Source organism: Adiantum capillus-veneris, chromosome 14 (genome assembly GCF_014529385.1).
Source record: "Adiantum capillus-veneris isolate H3 chromosome 14, ASM1452938v2, whole genome shotgun sequence".
In the NCBI taxonomy this organism is placed as follows: domain Eukaryota; kingdom Viridiplantae; phylum Streptophyta; class Polypodiopsida; order Polypodiales; family Pteridaceae; genus Adiantum; species Adiantum capillus-veneris.
In genome coordinates this window covers 101,207,341-101,223,183 of record NC_140944.1, presented here as the reverse complement: position 1 = coordinate 101,223,183, position 15,843 = coordinate 101,207,341, and positions in this window count along the sequence as shown.

The following is a 15,843-nucleotide window of genomic DNA, read 5'->3' as shown; positions in this document are numbered from 1 at the left end:
ACCTACATAAAAATTAAGAAGAAAAGTCATCAAAAGCAATGAGTTATTGAGAGCAGGCAAGCAGCTCCCAAAGCAAAAACCCTGATGCATGGCTATGGGATAGGGCAGGCACAAAATAATCATGAAACATTGATGTCAAAAAACATCAAATCAAATAAGCTACTCCATATGCTCTCTCCATATTTCATTGTAGCATCCACAAAAAGGAAATGGTTGTCAAACTGAATTCCATGTACATGATGTGGGCTAAATAAAGACGAGCAAAAAAAAGTAGCCTTGTTTGCCAGATCAATCAATATAAGAGTGGTACGTAGCATCAACACAATTTTTGAAACCATTCAATTATAGGACGCTTGTTATTACAGTACAGCTAATTGGTGTCAATCACAGAGATCACAAGTTGGCAAAATGATAAGTGTGTCCGTCAAACTTTTGGCCGTTACAAGGAACAATCTCAAAGGGAATTGAGCCTACCTTACATGAGGCGATATTCCTGGCTGCGGGATAAAGGGGAGACCAAAAGAGGGATTCAGCCCCAAGAAGAAAAGAATTATGTCAAAGTTGTTGGAACAGTGTATACAGACGTTCTGTTGAAAGGTCAAAGAATACAGGATTGTGTATGTCACATATCATTGCCATACTATATGGACTCGAGTACCTGCACCACTTTAGCCATGCTTGGTCTTTTGGAAGGCATTTGAGACGTGCAAACAAGACCCAGTTTCAACACCTGCATAACCTCAAGCTAAGCAGCAGGTCTCAGGTTTGGGTCAATGCAAGTAGGTCCCTGTCCCCGTTCAAGGGCCGATCTCACAGCATCACACAGTAGAATGCAATTGTGCTTCAGCATTTTCACAGGATGTCTGCCAGTTGCAAGCTCTAGCAAGACAACACCAAAACTTTGACAAGCTACTTCTGGAGCCACATATCCCAAAGCTGAATAAAACCTCTGACTTGTAACATAAGTATCAAGCAACACTGGGGAAAGCTTTGAGAGCCCATAGTCAGATATGTGGCAGAAAATCATGGTCCCAAAGAATATTTGATGACTTCAAATCAAAATGTAAAACCTGGGGCCTGCAGTCATGATAAAGATATGTAAGACCCCTTGCAATTCCTAAGGCGATATTGAATTCCCTAATATTGGGTTAGTCTCCGGATAAGGTGGGGTGCTTTCAAAGACCCTGTCTTCTGTCATCTTCCTCAACGCCCTAAAGTTCATCACAAAAATTACCACAACACACAGAGCAACGAATCTAGTGACCACTATGGACACATCTACAAACAGCCGAACACTGCCATGATCTCTCTCTCTCTCTCTCTCTCTCTCTCTCTCTCTCTCTCTCTCTCTCTCTCTCTCTCTCTAGCAATCGACTCATCTGACTCCTGATTCATGCTTTCGAGCTCAGCTCACAAGACCAAGCTCTTGAGCGTGTGCAAAAGATGAGTCTCAGCTTGCATCACCAACCCTGTAGGAGGAAGTTAAGGCACACAGCCAGCAAGGTGCGGCGCTTTTATGATGATGCCATCCAGGTTTTCTTGGCTCGACAGGCAAGCCTGGGACAGCTGTGGGCTGCTCTGATGCTCGGTGGCACCCACTAGTTGGTGGTTCTCTCTGTTTAAGCTAGTCTCGGTGGCGGTTTGGCGAATCTCTGGTTCTGATGGCCTTTTTTTTGGGTGGAGGCTCCTAAGAGGCCGGTAATGGAGCTCCGAGCTCCCCCCTTCTTTCGGCTTGTTGCAGATCTGAAATGGCTCTTGCGGTGATCCTGTTTGGGCGGGGTCTTACCCGATGCAGAGGGTAAGTCTCTGGTGGCAGGGTACTCGTGTCATGAAGTGCACTATTCAGGACTCGCAGGAGCCTCAAGACGAGCAGAGGTCTAGTCTCTAGACAAGACCTTCTGCTGTTGCAGGTGCGAGATGCACCCGAGTGGGGGTTGGGGAGGGGGGGGGAGACTGGGACGGACTCCTTAGAGTCATGTGCGATCGCTCTGCGAGTCTGTGTTATTGTTGTCCAGCTCACAATTCGCCCTCAAGCCTCGACAGTCTAAGCACAAACTCGCACGCAGCTCCAAGTAGAATTTCACACACGGCTTTCACATCGTCTTGCAAAACTACTGGCCGTCCACGTGGATACCATCCGTGAAAGAACGCCCAATGTAGCCCAACACTAAGGCCTTTCCTTAGCAGGCCAAAAACCATGGTGATCCTTTCACTTGTTTTTGGCTTTCTAAAGGAAGCTTTAGAGGAGTGTCTTCTTAGGCATACTTTCAATGTTTTCAAGGATGACTGAGACTTGCCTTAAATGTTATTTCAGTTTTAAAATAGTAAATGGATCCTTTTTATTTTCCCCTTTATTTCAGATCCTGATCCTAACATGCTTTACTTTTCTTGGATTCTATAGTTTTAGAATGTTAAGTGAAGCTTCACCTTGCATAATTCTAATAATTTCTATAGACACACACATTGATGAGTTCTTTTTATTTCACAGCCTCGCATGGCTTTACTTTTCTTGTATTCTATAAATTAATTCTAATCAATATATGAGAAAGTCTCTTTCCTTAAGAGACCGTTAGCCAAATTTCCTCCTCATCACAAAGAAACGAGCCGAACATACTAGCATAAATTTGTAAAATTTTTGAACTATTTTCTCACATATTTCACCGGTTTACTTTTTTTTACCATGGTTTGCAATTGGCTAGTCTCAATTTTCAACCGGCTCAAGACTAAGCTCAGGTAATCCTTTCCCAAACACCGATTCTAGAACCTAATGACTTTGTCACTTTCTTATTTTCTTAGAAAGCCATCGTGACCCTTTCACTTGTTTCAAGCATAGAGTTATATGGATACAAAACTTTAAAAAAGAGCATAACTTTCTTTGGCAAGAATAAATATACAGATGGATTTGATACAGGAAAATTTTTTTTTTCATTTCATAGGACAACGTTAAGGATCTAGAACGCTCAAAAGTTTACTTTGAAACTCTTCAAATAATTCACTGCAATTTGGAAGGACATAGAAGTATCCCACGACATAATGGTGTCCATGACCAACCAAGAGTTTGCCCAAAAAAAAACAGAACCGAATATTCTTTCTTAGCATTGCTTTGCGCTGATTGCAGCTAATAGATATGGAGAAATTAGAAGAAGACTACGGTGTCCTTTCAGACAAGTAAAGCTATGGTAGTACATATGATACTCGGCGCAACAAACGGGCAAGAGCAGTAAGAGGCCCCCCATTACATGAGGTGGTTCTTGTAGTTTGCATACTTAACACAGTAATACGTGCCCGTGCACGTGCGTGCACACACACACAAAGGCGCCTCACATGTCACTCTAGAAAGAAGGGGCCTGCATTTTGATGGAAGCCCCAGTGCCGTTGTTGCAGCTGAGGCATGCATTGTACTGCTGCGAGCAATTGAAGGCATTGGCTACAGTAGTAATGGTGGCATTTTGAAGCAAGCAAAGGGAGAGCGCGGATGGTGATCCCTTGAGTGGCACGAGAGGCAAATTCTCGCATGTGCACACCTCGATCATGAAGCCGTTGGGGTCGTGGAAGAAAATTTTGTCCACCAGGATTCCACCCTCCTCCACTTGCACGCGAATGTAACGCACTCCCTACTCCTTCAGCCACTTTAAAAATGAAGGACTAAAGACATTCTAAATGTACGTGAGTTGGTCTCATAGATCATGTTGGTCTCATAGATCATGTGTCCCTATTTGTTGGGTGGACTTGCATCCTCCTATAAGTGGTTTTTCTTCTTGAGATGACACCTTAACCTTCTTGCTTCTTTCCTCATATGCTTTGCGACGTACATTTTGTTGCATAAGAGTGCGATCCTCATATACATTACAACCCGTTCCTTTGAGGTAGATCCAACTATTGTCAAGGATGATCTTTCTCTTTACCTCATCAGCCATGGTACATACAATAGGTCTTTCTCCCGAGCGAGGGACTCCTTGTTTTCCAACTCGATGTGCACCATAAGCCATGATTCTTGACATGTCAAAGTGTGTAGAAAAACACTCTTCAATAGCAATCGCAAGAGATTGGGGTGTTTCCATGCTTTCCTCCTTGATTCCACGAATGACGATGTTCTTTGAACGTTTTTGTCGTTCTTGCAATTTTTGAGTGTTCACATTCTCTACATTCTTTGCTTCGACAACGGCTTGTGTGATAGCAGATGTAGAAACCACATTATCCTTACATATATCAGCCCATGATTTGGATGCATTTCTCATCTCACATACATCATGTCGTATTGTATCTATCGTTTCCTCTTTCAATACATGACCACTCTTAAATTTGCTCAAGCGCTCTTTCAGTACATTCATGTCAAGAAGAGAGCGTTTACATTCTTGAACTTCATTCTCAAGATGCATCAAGCGTGCTGTTTGCATTTCAAGAACCTTCTTGAGGTGCTCATTCTCCACAAGGAGAACTCTTAAAGTGCCATTCTCCATTGCAAGTGCGTGCAACTCTTCACCTTGCTTGTTGACAGTTTCTTGTAATATGAGAGAGAGAGAGGAGAGAGAGAGAGAGAGAGAGAAGTATTCTGTTGTGCCTTCGGATTGAACGAGGGGGGGAGAGAGGAAGGTCAACGGGAGTGAGAGAGAGAGAGAGTGTGGATGTGGGTGAGTGGTGGGGAGAGAGGGTGACGGAGTTGAGAGTGTGTGTGTGTGTGTGTGTGTGTGTGTGTGTGTGTGTGTGTGTGTGTGTGTGTGTAGGTGTGTGTGGTGGGGGTTAAGAGTGAGAGAGAGAGTGAGCTCTATTGCCATGCATGGCGGCTAGTTGCCGACACAGGACAAGAAGAGAGAGAGGGAGTTTGATTGAGGGGAGAGGGAGTATGGACGAGAGGGGATAGGGGGGGATGTAGCAGTCCAAGGAGAGAGAGGAAGTGGGCAAGGGAGAGAGGGAGTGGCATGGCGGCCCGCCTTGGTTGACAAACAAAGGAGAGAGAGAGAGAGAGAGAGAGAGAGAGAGAGAGAGAGAGAGAGATGGAGACTCTTGTCCCATTGCATGGAGGCCCCTCGTGGGTTGACGAACGAGAGGGAGAGAGAGAGAGTTCAACTACATGTGATAATGTAGGAGGGAGAGGGGGGAGTGGTGCCAAAGGAGGGGCAGCCCACTGTGGGCGTATTCATGGGAGGGAAGGGGGTGGTAGGGTGTGTGTGTGTGAAGCATTGCAGAATGGGGTTGACGGTCCAGGCCATGAGGGTGATAAGGCTGGCCAAGTGAGGGGACCATGTGACGAGGACATGACCATAAAAGCCAGGGCTACGAGGGCGTGAGGTAGGACAGGCGGTTACGGGCCATGACCAGGGCATTGCCGAGGCCTCTGGCGGTGTTGCGGTGCTTAAAAAAGGAATGTTTCTCTTCTTTTTTTTTCAAAAACCAGCTATCTATATCATTGGTGTAAAACATGCAAAGCTGGTCAAGTGTCTAGTGATTGAACACTAACCTATGAGCCACAGACTCCTATCATCTCATATCGTTTGAGAAGTTGGGAGTAGATGTAATTGGTCCTTTACCAAGGGCCCAATCAGGTAAACTATACATTATAGTTGGTGTAGACTACATTACCCGATGGGCGGAAGCAATAGACACCAGACAAATTATAGCCCAAGAAGTGGCGAAGTTCATATTTGAGCACATTTGTTACCACTTTGGCACACTGCGAGGGATAATATCTGATAGAGGGCCAGGTTTCAGAGGCGATTTAGTGGGAGAATTGATGAAAAAGTTAGGCATTACACGCCGACACTCCACCCCATACTATCCGCAGTGCAATGGTCTAGTGGAAAAGGTAAACGACACGATATGTAAGATCATCACAAAGCAGGTGAATAACCACACAAGTTATTGGGATAAGCATCTCATGGACGCACTTTGGGCCTACCGCATGACATTCCAAACATCACTAGATTCCACCCCTTTTCATCTGGTATATGGAAAAGAGGTCATTCTACCCATCGAGGTATAGATAGCCAGCTTGCGAGTTATGGCTAGTCATTTACAACACCCAATTGCCCATCTCCGCAACCACATCTTGGATCTAGAAAGGCTTCAGCTAGATAGGGAAGATGAAATCAACCATTATGCAGCGCAGGCAGAGCGACTCCGACTCACATTCAATCAAGGGCTTAAAGAAAAGGGTCTGAAGAGAGGCATGCTAGTGTTAAGATACGACAACAGATTCGACACTAAGAAAGATAAGAAGTTTCAACCCAGATGGAAAGGGCCATTTATTGTCAAAAAGCGATGGGCCAATGGCACCTACAAATTGAAGGAAGCAGATGATTTAATTCACAAGACCAGAGTCAATGGATGGAGCCTTAAAAGGTACTTCTTAAGATTTGATCCAGAGTTCATGCTAGATATTCCAGAGGAGGGAGAACCCTCCAACTCCGCTGCGAGGGAATCAAAAGTAGAGCTAGAAGCATGAATGCCTCTATCCATAAGGGAGGGCTAATGACGGCCGGTTTTCAAAACCGCGGCCGCGAGAACCAACCCACTCGGAGGGGGGAGCCTAATAATAATAAACGAAATAAAAAAAACATTTTAACCTGCCACCCCGCCACCCTCCTCCATCCCATGCATGCACCCACAGCGGGCTGTCTCTCATCTTGGTCACACTCTCTCCATCTCTCCTCCATTATCATCAGAGGACAAGCTCTCTATCTCTCTTGCTTGGCTCCGTCAACCCACTAAGACCATAGGGCACATAAAACAAGTTTTCACCTGGTCACTAAGCCCATACGGTGCATAAAACAAGTTTTCTCCCTCTCCATGTTCAACCCAAGGCGGGCCGTCATTCATGGGATAAGAGTCTCCCTCTCTCTCTTTCATTATACACACACACACACACACACACACACATACACTCTCCCACCTTCCTCCCTCATCTCTCCCCTCTTGTCTATACTCTCTCGTCCTCAACATAATATATATATATATATATCTCCCTCTTGTTTGTCAACCAAGGCAGGCTGTCATGCATGCTCATCTCTCTACCTCATCTCTCCCCCCTCATCTCCCACTCTTGCTCACTCTCTCTCTCTCTCTCTCTCTCTCTCTCTCTCTCTCTCTCTCTCTCTCTCTCTCTCTCTCTCTCTCTCTCTCTCTCTCTCTCTCTCTCTCTCTCTCTCTCTCTCTCTCTCTCTCTCATTCTCGGTGTTGGAATCCGCCATGGGGCACGCAGGGCAAAAAATTCCCTCTCTCTCTCTTCAATCTTGACACCCACCACATACACACACACTCACACACTCTCCCTCTCTCACCCACACATTCCCCCAGTGACCCGCAACATGCCCTCTCTCTCCCTGGCCCGTTGACTCCCTCTCAACCTGTCGTTTCCTGTATCGGCTGAACGGGTACAAGCAATAGTTTTTCTCTCTCTCACACCCACACACACACACACATACTCCATCCCTCTCTCCCCATTTCTCTCCCGTGGGCCATCCTCTCTCTCTTCCCCTGTTGTTCAGCCTCCAGGGTGTAGCAGAGAAAAAAAATCTCTCTCTTAGCGCACACACACGCACCCACACACTCACCCCAGCCCCTCTCTCCCCACCACACCCTCATGCAATCTCTCTCACTTTCACTTGCACTTTGTGTGTAGCTAAGCAGGCAACAGGTAAAACTATAAAAAATACATAATATATATTTTTTCTCTCTCTCTCTCTCGTTCACACACACACACACTCTCGTTAGTTACACACACTCTCACACACTACCCCTACACACACACACACACACACACACACACACCCTCACTCCATATCTCACTCACACCTATCTCACCCATCTCTCGCTCTCTTTCCGTACACACATGCACACACACATACTCACAAACACTTACACCCTCACACAGTTACATACCCCACACACGCATTTACGCACTCATAGGCACATGCGCACGTCCACAATCAAACACATCCACTCCATACACACACACAAGAAAATAAAACAAAGAAACTCGACAATCGACGCCCAACACAACAACAAAAACACAACCAAATCACGCGGTGGCAACTCCGAATCAAGAAATGACACCGAAGGCATGCCCTGACCGATCCCGAAACTGGCAAACGTGCTACACCGATGCACCGGCAAAGCTTGCGATTCACCCGTATCTCGTCCACGATGCATCTCCGTAGTAAATATCCATAGGGTAATCTACTTTCCCGGTTTCAAGACAAAATCTTGTATAAAAACCCAGGTGGGCCTTTGTGACCATCACCTAGAGAGAGGTGATAATATACAACTAGGAGATATCATTTTAAAATTTTTCCTAAGACAAAGCAAGGGTCAACCATCTGGGACCAAACTCCTTGCTTTGTCTCTCCTGATTAGGGCCCTAACCTAATCAAATTATCCTAAACTAATGCAGCCTGCACCTATAAAAGGGCACTGAGAAGTCACTATCAAGGGGGTGGCACTTGAGCACTGGGGGTCTTGGGGAGTCAGCACTTGAGAGAACGAAGCCATGCACACTCCCTGACTGTCCACATCCTAGCCGCTCAAAGATAGGTGGTGCCCAGTGTTCATTTCCCGTGACGAGCTCGGCCTGCACGGTACTGGCATTGAGGCCATCGGGTTCTATTTTGTGCTTTACGCTTATCACCGTCATTGAAACATAAAAATAATATTCATGATTGGGAGGACACACAGGAGGCAGTTGACAAATATATAATTTCACCCTGTCAAAAGCTACTTGAGCATCTTCATCCCATTCAAAACCATGCACTTGTTGCGCCCTCTTTTGAAGGGGGTATACATACTATGACAACATACAAAAAAATTGGACAGATACTTCAGCCTGTGCACGAACGACGCCAAAGCATGTGCATTGGATGGAGGCTCCATCAAGAATAGAGCCTTGAACTTTTTTGGATCCGCTTCAGTTCCAATTTGTGACACCACATGCCCAACAATGATGCTTGAGGGTTTGCTAATTTGCACTTCTTGGGGTTCAACTGACCTACCTCTTCATCCAGACTCTGAAAACACATTCGCAACTTTGACAAATGATCCACCCTTGAGCTATAACATCCAATGACATCCATGAAAACCCTAATGAACCTACCCAAATAGGGACCAAACACCTTGTTCATCAAATCTTGAAAGGTGGCATAGGCATTTACTAGACCAAAAGGCATCCGGCGGTATGCAAAGCAGCCCCATAGAGATATGAATGTCGTCTTTAGCTGGTCTTCAAGAGCAATCCCTATTTGAAAGTAACCTAAAAATCCATCCATAATGGAATACCTTTCATGTCAAGCCACTTGATTTAAGATCTCATCTTGAAATGGCAATGGGTAGTGGTTTCTCTTAGTCGCAGCATTCAATGGCTTATAATCGACACACACCCGCCATCTCCCATTATTTTTAGGAGTGATAACTACTGAGGAAACCCACTCTAACTCCTTCACAGGGTACATAACACAAGCATCAGTATGTGATTGCTTTCCTGCCAAAGGGCTTCCTTTTGAATTTCACCCAATCTCCTTAGCTTCTGCACCTTAGGCTTGTATCCTTCCTTGAGGATTAATTTGTGCTCAACACCCTTGGCTCCTCGCAAATCCTTATAATCCTTTACAAATAAGTTCAAAAAAGATGCACACAATTGTACATAGCTTTCTTTATCCTGCTTGGGCAACTCTCCACTTAGCATATTGATCACCCCTTCAGTACCTATGGCATGCACGTGTGCTTGTACCTCCTCTTTTGCACAAGGTTCTTCCACAGTGACCCCAAACAAGTCACCGTCAATCTTGAGCATATCATCCTTGCTTTCTTCTTCCTCTGTATTTATATAACCTTCATCATAGGCCTTTTTAGTCTCATACTCATAGCTGGTGGTGTCATCCTTGTCCCTTGCCGCCATAGGATGGAAATGGATTTCCTTGGTCTTCAGATCTAACACCATCTGCCTCCCTTTTTCTTTATCAGGCAAGTTAAACACCCGGATTTCCCAATCCTGTTTGGCACCTATTGTCAGCAGCCACGGCCTACCCAAGATTATTGAATAAGCATTATCACCTGCTTTCATCACAAAAAATTCAATTAGGCACTCAATGCCCATAACTTTCACTCTTATGTCCTGGGCCATGTGCAAACACCTATCTTTAGTATGGTTAGCCATCCTCATGTGCACATTCAACTTGGCTACCACTTTAGCACGTGTTTCCATCATCGCAGCTTCTGTCATGACACAAACCTGTGCTCCGCCATCTATATAGGCTTGAACCTGCATCCTTTTCTCGATGACAACATCCACCAAATGAAGAACATCCATCGGGCTACCGACCCTCAGTGCCATAATTTGCATCGTGTGCACATTGCCCTTACCCCTTGGTAGCCTAATGCTAATGCTAGTCGACCATTGTTGCCTCAACATTGGGTTCAATGCCAACAACTGTCCAGAAGTAATATTAGCTCTTAAAATTTGGACATCACTCACCAAATCATACTCTGGATGGCCACGCCCAAGCTGGAAATCTGTTTGTTTAATCCTGCGATGCCTTCTTTTCTTTCTAGTTTCAGGCTTCTCTTTCCTCTCGTATACTTTCTCCTTGCGTTTATGAGCTCTAGTCTCCCGCTCGGTTTATGTCTCCCTTTCAGCTCTAGCTCTTTTATTGGCCAGCACTTCAACATCCTGTTTATCCACCCCAATGATGTTCACCCTAGGGACTCAACGCCATCCACTAGGGCTTGTTGCATTGGATTCTCAATTGCCTACTCCCTCAGACCATTAAACTGTGCTTGGCCTCTCCCTTTGCCAAACAATGGGAAGATGCCACCTCTTTCTCTCACCGGATGGGGCCAGTCTGGTGCATAATTCCCTTCTTCACCGCAATTATCGCACCTTCCAGGAACTGGCCTTGCCCTACCCCTTGCTCCTCTTGGTTGTCCCTTGTCCATTACACTCAACCGTAGCTCTTGCTCCGATAGATCCTGAACCGTATGTATCCACTGCTAGGGAATAGTAGTTGTAGCCCTATTCCCTTGATTTTTCTCTTGATTTGACTCTCGAGGACTTTGTGGTTGAATGGGTGCAATTGCTTCATAACCTGCTACGGTCTCCTCTATCTTCTTTTTAATTTTTCTATTTTTTGACCTTGCAATTTCCATAGTCCCATTGTAGTTCTCTGGGCTTTCAAAGTCAACTTTCTCTTGCACCTTTGAATGTAAGCATGCCATAAACTTATCCAATTTAAAGTACTCACCATTGGCTAACTGCATAGACGCTGCTAGCTCTGTCCAACATGCTTCAAAACGATCCAAAAATAAGCTAAATTTCTAGCCTACATCTTGCTTTAGAGCCTTTAGTCTCGCATCCATCTCAACTAGAGATGCTTCTTTGTGAAAATCATGTAGAAATCTTGCCCGTAGAGTCGGCCATGCCTGTCTCGGCTCAATCTCCAAAGCTTCGAGCCACAGTTTGTCCTTTTCGTGCATCACCAACGGGAAGATTTGCATTTTGCTGTCCTCATTAGGCATTCACAAAGACAACGTGTACAATTCGCAAGCCATTAGTTTTAGATTCTCTTCACCTGTAAAAATTAAACCATAGCTTTGGGATGCCATCCTTACCAATACCGCAACCTCTATTTTTTACCTCATCGACGGGAGCAATAAGCGTGGTTCTCAGTGGGGGACACTAGAAGATGGATAGGGGGAAGGGGTTATGCACCCAAAACACAAAAAATTTTCCTCTCTGCAGCTCAGAGTAAACACAACATCCCAATCCACTGGGACTCACCTTCAAAATCCTCCTTCCTGCTAGCAAACCACCAGCAGCACACCTATTGAGTCTAACACACTATATCACAACACGATCAAACGCATACGCACCACATGATGCATTTCATAGCTTCCCACATATACTCAAAGCCTCTTTCTCGCGATTTTCCACAAGACACCTCCGGTTCAATGGGGGCACACTTGCCTACACACACATTCAACACCACGGACACAAGCATAAGAGCAGCAGAACAAAGGGGGGAAGGAGGAATGACACCAAAAATATGGGCAATCCTTGCTTTCCTTTTTGCAAAACAACCTAGTATAAACAACCTCATCAACACAGCCTCGACGAGCACAAAAAGTTGATTATGGCAACCCTTGTTGGTGTCGTCGTCGGAAATCAAAGTCCTCTTGCCTTCGTTGTCGAAGCACGCAGACACGCATGCATGTGAGCTCTTTTGTCTCTTAAGCTTTTGTCGCTCGAAAGCCCTCCCTCCATGAGCCAAGCCAATGACCATGAGCCAAGCCAATGAAGAAGAAGCCCCTCTAAAGCTCGCGTCGTTGCCAAAAAACCTTCTTCTCTTCCAAAAAAAACCCCTCAAGTCTCCTCCTTTTCCCCTTAAGGATTCTTTTTTTTCCCAAAGGGGCCTTAGTTGCTCCCTCTTCTCCCCTTTTTTCCTTAGGTTAAAAAATGTGTTCTTTTTTTTTCCTTGAGACCAACCGTTCAACTTCCTAAGAAGCTTTCATGGCGACAGTGAAACTCCTTTTATTTCTTTCCCTTTTTAGCTTTGGGGCTCCACCTCCTTTATTTTAGCCTTTTTCAGTTTGAATCTATAACCAAGAAGTTTTTGTCCATTCATAGAAGGAGCTTCTCACAACTTCGGCACTTGCACCTGGTTGGACTTACCAATTGACTCTTTTGATCATGCTGCATGGGAGCTCCATCGTCAACTTCGAAATTCCCAGGCTTCTCCATCATCCTGCATCATGGCCTTTGACAACATGCTCAAAAAACTAAAAATAGAAACACGTGATCTCTTTTTGTCGTAGTTGCCTGCTATCCCGCACTGGGTGCACCTTGGTGAACATGACTTTAATCAGCGAGCCACAATTTTTTGGTCAATCTCCCACATTGCATGCAGTTTTCCAAGAATCCTAGCGAGCTCAAAAAAATCTCCTATTGGTGCATCTACCAACACGGCCCATTCAACACACAACTAGCCCCCTTGAAAAATTCATCGGCCTATAACTTGCCCATCCAGATTTTGGTCGGCAATCGAAAAAGACCCGCATGCTCCACAATTTGAGCTCTTCAATCCTATATGATGACGCCAACTCTGACCATCTGTCCCCATTTGCTCTATCGGTTGGGGATCTACAAAACTTTCCAGCTTTGAACTAGCATATCTTTCACAGTGAAGCTCCATTTGACGAGCCGTCCATACAAAACTCTAGATCATCTTGAACGCTGTATTTTAGGACACATTATTTATATTTTGGACACCTTGAGATGCCATCTCGATTATCTCAATTTGGAGGCCCCCTGACCTAAAAACCACTTTGAGCATACATTTTTGTTTCCATTGTCTTGCCCAAGTCTCCTGCATTGGCTTTAGCCCTTTACCATGCACCTATTTATATACACAACATTGCACTTAACATTTTTCAGCACGGATCAACATTGGTTGCACCAACTTTGTTGGGATGGTTTAGCATAGTAAACTAGGATCTAACGTGCTTTCTGGTCACTACATACAATCAAAGGTGAGTTTTGTGTCGGCATGCAAAGCTATGTTTAATTTAGGTTCATACTATTTCTCCTCATTTGATAGTTTTGGTTTCTTCTTTCTGCGTAGTGAAAATTGGACTCTGGCTATATTCAACATTGAAGCGAAGGTCCTCTACTATGAAAACTCTAGGCAAAGCAGGGGACTTCATGGGCGAGTAAAGGCGTAAGGCTTATCTTTATGCTTTTGCATGCAGTCTATGTTTCTAATGCCCTATTGAGCAAGTGCTTATGTATGTAGTTCCACAAGAAAATTGGTTTGCTTAGAACATGATCTAGGTGCTGCCACTGAGCATCAACGGGTCGGCCTGCCCACTCAAACTGATGATTTAAGTTGTGGATGTAGGACGTGTATGAATGCTATGCTCCTTCTAAGCCAAATTTTAGATGTACCAAACGTAAGTATGCATGTTGTTTTAGTGCTTGTATCGCTACAATGCCTTTATGAAATGAATCTACTTCGTTACTTACTTTCTTATTATCACATATCTATAGGACCTTGAATTAAATGACTACAACCCCTAGGTGCATAAATTTTCTATAATGGCCATTCAACATATTATGAATTTGGTGCATAGTCAATTAAGAGAGAAAATTGCACGAGCTGAGAAGTTTGAACAAGATCGCATTGACAAAATCACAGAGAGGTACCAGCAAACTCAAGAGGAGGTTCAAAACATGCAAGAATCAATTAATCAATATTATGTGGACTCTGCAAAAGTAAAGAATTGGGTTACACGTCAACATCAAGGGAGAGAATAGAGTGAAGCTTCACAAGTTCAAGATGCACGGGAAGCCATGGGCGAAGCCCAAGCATTCGAGTGATGCAAAAGGGCACCCAAGACCAGCGTCCACTGAGGGAGAAGGAGCAGCAATCGGGGGAGAGGTGTAACATTTAATGCACTAGTAGCTTGTGTGTAGCGGAAATTGATAACATAGTGAGCATTTCATTAAGAACAAGTTACTAATGAGTATAGAGAGAGTACTTAATTGAGAAAGCAACATAGCAATTTACACCTAGCAAATTTGGCATTGACAATACTTAAAAAGAGAGAGAAATAGAACAATTGACAACAGTTGAGGACCGGATTTACATGGAGCTAGTCCCCCCTCCATAAAGGCTTTGTATTATAGCTTCTCCCATCAAAGGAGACTTTTGTCCCGGGGCAATCACTTATCAAAAGACCCCTATATCACGTGCGTTCAAGAGGTAATTAATAATACCCCAATATACATACTATACTTACACTGTGAGCCTATTTAAAAAACCCCCACCCCCCTCTGTATGTATACATTTTTAAACATTTTGGTCTTTTAATAATCTTCTCCGGTTAACTCATGTGATATCATACACATTCTAAAAAGTGACCGCCCCGGGACTTTTGTACAATACAATTCTTGTGTTCCTTGACAAAACTCGTTGGTGCAATGAAGATGGAAGCTTCATGCACCAAATTATTCTTGAAAATCAGACCTAGTGTCCCAAGACTCAGTCCCAAGACCTCACACACCTTCAAAGATGGTGAGAGCTAGCAGGGAATGAGGATAGATTGAGAGGAAGAAGAGGTATCTTACAAGAAAGAAGTATTTTTCCTCACATAATCACTCTTAATAGCTTAGCATATCTTAGTAATTAGCATGGTAGAGATGACCATGCATTGGAGCTTGGATCTTGGTTGGATTTGCATTACAAAAGCTAAGATTTGTTGGTGTAGGCATCCCTTCTCACAAGCTTGGAGTAAATGATGAGCGTTCTATTAAAGCTTGAGATAGAGATAGTCTTCTTTACTTCACTCATGAGTTAGTGTGAGTGTGTGTGCAATGAGTTACAGTAAAAATCAACCTTCTTTCTCATCTTGGTCGACCCCTCTTGCTAATTGCTCATGCTGGCATCCCATTGGCCCTTGTAAATCCTAGTCATAAATTAGAAGCATAATTGCTAGCCTTGTGATGTGTCCCCATTTCCCCTTTTGTAAGAGATTTATGTATTTAAATAATTCAATTAAACTCTCATTGGACCTCATAGTCTTCTGGCTAATAGGTATCAGGCAAGCCATTGGGCTGTCGGACCCCTTGGTAGATTGTCCAATAGTCTTCTAGAGAGCTTCGTTTCTATTGGTTCTTTTATCAAGTATTTTTAAATTGATTAGACTAAAGTTACTCTAGCCTAATTCTCATTGGTCCACCTATATGGCCATCCAGTAGGATTTGAGGGGAGGTTGGGGGCAGCTAGCCTAGGAGCTTGACATGTGTCCATTATTCCCTTTGTGTAAATGGGGATCCTTTGAGTGTGTGTGTGTGTGTGTGTG